Consider the following 5,417-nt stretch of genomic DNA (forward strand, 5'->3'; position numbering starts at 1 on the left):
TTCTTCTTCTTCTTCTTCTTCTTCTTCTTCTTCTTCTTCTTCTTCTTTTTTTTTTTTTTGGCAGCCTTGCCACTCAAAAGCTGTCCACAGCCTTAAATACTGGCATTACCTGGTAGCTGGTTAAAAATACAGAATCTCAGGTCCCACCCAGACCTATTGTATTAGTCCATTTTCATGCTGCTGAAAAAGACATACCTGAGACTGGGTAATTTATACAGGAAAAAGCGTTTAATGGACTTACAGTTCCATGTGGCTGGGGAGGCCTCACAATCAAGGTGGAAAGCAAGGAGTTCAATGAATTAGTCACAGCAGATGAAGACTTTTAATGTTACCATTAGTATTGTCCTTCGAGTCTAGATGGAAACACATGGGCCAGTATAATATAAGTTCATATGGAATATAAGATGCACAGAGGACTTCAGATATAGATGTGGAGCAGTGGTTCCTAGTGCTTGTGAAAATCACATGGGGAGCTTTTAATATTCACTAGTGCTGCAGCTCCACCCTATATATTCTAACACAATTGTTCAGGAATAGAGACCTGGCATTGGTCTCATGTGTGTGTGTGTGTGTGTGTGTGTGTGTGTGTGTGTATACACACTATATATGTATCTATATTCATATATATATGTATACAATGTGTATGTGTATGTAATCATCTATATTCAGTACATACGTGTATGTGTTCATATTTTTACAGTACATATCATTATCTCATTATATTTATAGTTGTAGTTCTCAGTAGTATATAAATTCATGTGTAGAGAGACAGTGATGGCTATTTATTTGTACAAAGACTCTGAACCATTTGTGCTTAGCTTCTTAAAAAGACTCTGGTATAAAACTGCACATAATTTTGATGTCTGATAACTTAGCTCCTAGATTGCTGAGGTTACAAGGTACAGTTTACAAAGAGCTTCTTAGTCTGGTTCTCCATAATGCTAAACAGCAATTTAAAAATCTGTCAAAAGTGTAGCTATTTTGTATATAAGTGATGATACGTGTATGTGCTCTGCAATCCAGATTATTGACTAAATATTTTAGTTCCCAGTTGGATTTTTGGCATCAAGTCAGACACAAAAAAATCTGTTAAAAAGCTAAAAATCAATATGATAGAAATGACATAATTTACTAATGTTAAGTAAACAAAATAGGCCAGAAAATATCACAACCTTGTAACAGAAAGATTATAACCCACAATAAGATGCTCTTTAGCCTACAAACGTATCTTTATTCATAATCTTACTTATTTCTAATTAACTCCTTTGAGGTTTGCCTTATTTTGACTTTACTATTGCAGCAACTCAGGTTGTGAGAAGCTATTGGTAATTTTGGGTAACAGGCTGGCAGAGTCAGAACTGGAGCTGAGAATCTCTGACTCCAAGATCAGTGCCCCTCACATCACTCACAGCTGCCATCAGTGTAAGGGTCTCAGCCACGTCTCTAACCATGGAGGCACAAGCAAAGCTCTGGCCTTTGTAGTAGGCACTATGTTTAAAGTACTTTCTCTTTCAGATTGCTGTATGCCATAAACTATGTCGTCCTTAACATTAAAAACCAAACATGGAGGCCCTTTCTTCATCTTCTGTAAGGGAATACTGCATCTGCTGTTACTTAAACTGGCAAGTGATAAGGTTTACTCGGCACACTAAGAAACAGCATGTTGGGTATTTTACTATGGCAAACAAAATAAATATTGGTAGAAATTTAGCATTTGGTACAGAACAGCTTGAGTTCCTTCCATCTGCCACACTGATTTCCTCACACTTAACTAAAATCATAAAGCAAACTCAGCTCAGAGAAGATGAAATATGAAAACAAGTGTGAAGAGACCAGGTTAAAGGAGCCCGGTGACTCAGGGATTAGTTACTGGCGTCTCACTTCTGGGATCCCGGACATCATGAAAGGTTCCCTGTTGCAATTTATAAGCCAACCAAAGATTTAAAGCCTCCTGTCAACGTCCAGAGCATTACCTTAAGGAGGCTGAGCCATGACTGGGCCTGAAAATGAAATACACCACTGCTATTTATGTCCCTGTGAGTTACATGCTAAGAGACTAAGGGCAGATTTGCATTCAAAGCCTTGAACAAGCTTGTTTCTTTAAGATAATACAAATATTTTTCATATCCTAAATTCTAGTCTTTTTTGTAAAACAGTTCTTAAAAAAAATTCTATCTTCAAAAGAAATCCCAAAGGACATGGGGAATTTGGAATTTGGGACTTTAAACAGTGTCAGAACCAAGATAGATGTATCCTTTGATAAAATTATGGAATGATAATTTATATTTAATTATTTTAAGACTGCTTCTATATGAACAAATATATATTATTTTCTGTTCATGGTCTTGATTTTTTTTTTTATTCAAAGAAACAACCTGGCTTAAAGTGCTATGGGTTTTCAATTACTTGCTTATGCATCCATAAATGTGGCTAGTATACCAAATGGATCACTGTTGGGGAATGTATAAACTGATAGGAAAATAGCGTGGGGCAGTGTTAATTGTAGACGATTTGTACAGGAAGAAATGTTAGGTAGTAAAGCACTTTAAAAGGATAATTTGGCTAAAAGACCATGTCATGGGCTTTTGGGAAACTCTTTATTACCCCTCTGCTGATTCACTCTGTCTAGCATTTGTAATGCCTGTAGCAGGTAATAATGTTCAGGATGTCTACTGTCTTCAAGTTCTGTGCAGTTCTCAAGACTGTACATCTATCTGTAAGTCAAAAATCATTTGATAAGATGAGTAGACAGTCTTGATTAGAAGAGTGATCCTTTGTATTGAAGAATTAGACCTTATCAAGATTTCTTAGTGGAAATAGAATATGAGACGGCATTGATTTCGGGAAGACATACAAGTAAATAAAACCTTGAGAATAAACTGGCCAAATAAGAAGGTGGAAGCTGTGGAATGTTTATATTTTTGCAGTCACAAATATGAAATGAACTGAAAACATAGTAAAAATTGAGCCAAATAGAGTTAACATCTCATTAACAGTGAAAATATACATGCACCATTTTTGGTTATACTGCAAATAAGATGCTCACTGTTATGCTAATGAGATTATCATTAAAATAATACATGTAAATCAAAGGAAGCATAATTGGAGTAATTAGAAAGACTAATTGATTAGCTCCATTTGGTGGAAAGGCTGGAAAAAAGGTGAGAAGGATTTATGTCACAGAAGAAAGATTAGGTAACATTCTCATGGGTATGTGTGCTAGAGAGAATGTCTAGTTACAGCACTTACCTGCTGTTCTTCCAATGACCTTGGTCAAAGTCAATGCAAGCACTAAGCCATGTAGTTTAATTTCCTCATCGTCTCACCTCTTTCAAAAATTCACCTCACTAAAAATACTGGGGAATAGGTAGAAACATATTCTGGTTCAGGCATCAGCATAACCAAGGCAGCCTGTTATTAAAGTTTGCTCTCTTTCTCTCTCACTAACTATGAACCTTACTCCAATGGTTTACTCAGAGGAGAGAGTGATAAGAGAAGAGGAGGTCAACACAAAGGACTCAGTTTGTTTAGACAAATGTATGTAAGTCTAATAGTTTCCTCTACAGTAAATATTACTGTAACTTGGAAAAGTTCTATATGGAAAGAGTGGTGTGGTACAGCAGGCTGATTTAGGTGCAGGAACCATTTCCATCAGTTTCACCTATTTTGAACATATAGCTCATATGTTTTTACTCCCTTACTCTGTAACTTATATTTATTTTAGAACTTATACTGAATGAGAAGATTATAGAATGAGAAGATATTTGTAATGCATATAATTGGTGGGTATATTTCTGACTTTATTCCTATTGGTTACATGTCTGGGTCTGTATTGTTTGTGTCTTATCAATGCAATAAGGAAAAGCCCAATTATAAGTATTAAACTTGTGCATCACTACAACCAGACTTTTAATAAATCACTGTGGGGGTAATATTCTCATGTCACAGGTATCAATAATGACATCTTTATGCAATGTTGGAAAAGATCAAATTGGTTCATCCTTTATTGTCCTTACCAGAAGGACTCATCTTCCTTTAATCTTTTCTTAGACCTAATTTTTAAGTATTTTTTGACATTTTTTCCTTTTTAATTGAGGTAAATTACATATAATGAAATTTCCCATTTTCACCATTTTCAATAGAGTTAAGGATAGTCACATTGTTGGGCAACGAATCTCCAGAACTTTTTAATATTGCAAAATTGAAACTCTATATCCATTAAACAACTTCCCCTTTCTCCTTCCCCGTCTCCCCTGCCAACCACCATTCTACTTTCTGTTTCTGTGAGTTTGACTACTATGTATACCTCATGTAAATGGAGTCATACAGCATTTGTCTATGTGTGACTGGGTTAGTTCACTTAGTATAATGTCCTCAAAGTTCATCTATTGATGAACCTTTATGATTTAGACCACGGGACTTATTCAAACTTCCCTTGTGGTAGATATTGTCTTTTGCTTGTTAGTTATTAAAATGACCTTAATTTAAATTACTCTATAATAAGCAATTTGATGTGTTAGAATTTCCTTCTTTTTTAAGGCTAATATTCCATTGTATGTATATGCCATATGTAGCTTATCCATCCATCTGTTGACAGACACTTGGGATGCTTTCATCTTTTGTCTACTATGAATAGTATTGCTATGAACATGGGTGTATAGATAGCTCTTTAAAACTCTAAGTATCTTTTAAATAATTTAGCCCTCAAATTATATAACAGAAAAACTATTTTTACTCTGACTCCACTTGTCCATTCACAGTTTAAGAACACAGGTTTTAAGGATTAAGTTTTTGAATTCGAAAAATTTGTGAGAGGAAAAAAGAGGCATTATTAGATTAGGTGATGCAATATGAAATATGTCTATGGATTGAATGACAGTGTCTTATCAATGTTACTTTCCCGATTGGGATGATTGAATGGCAGTAGTATTTGAAAGGTATCCTTGTTTGGAGAACGTAATCAAGCTTTCCTAGATTTGAATTCTGGCTGTACTCTTTCCTGCTATTATTTAATTGGGTGAGTTGAATAATATTTCTTAAACCTTAACTTCCTTATCTGGAAAATTCAGACAGCAATGATTAAATGAGGTAATGCACATAATGGTCTTAGCATGTTGTACAACACAGAAACACTTTTTGTATATTTGGTTGTCATCATTATTATCATTTTCTCTCCCCATTAATTCTCAGGACATGTTTCTCTCTCTCGTTTTAGACTCTTCTCAAGCCAAGTGGCACTTTTATTTGTGTCTTTATGTGCAGTGAGTCACACAAGCTCTGGCACCTGTTAGGTACTTATCCATCTTATCAGAGTGAATTGATTCATCACTGATTGATATTTTCTGCTGGGAAAAGCCTATGAACCAGGATACTTATGAAGAATATGAATGCAAAACTATGCTGGACATCATCTGGAT

The sequence above is a fragment of the Piliocolobus tephrosceles genome, chromosome 3 (assembly GCF_002776525.5).
Source record: "Piliocolobus tephrosceles isolate RC106 chromosome 3, ASM277652v3, whole genome shotgun sequence".
In the NCBI taxonomy this organism is placed as follows: Eukaryota; Metazoa; Chordata; class Mammalia; order Primates; family Cercopithecidae; genus Piliocolobus; species Piliocolobus tephrosceles.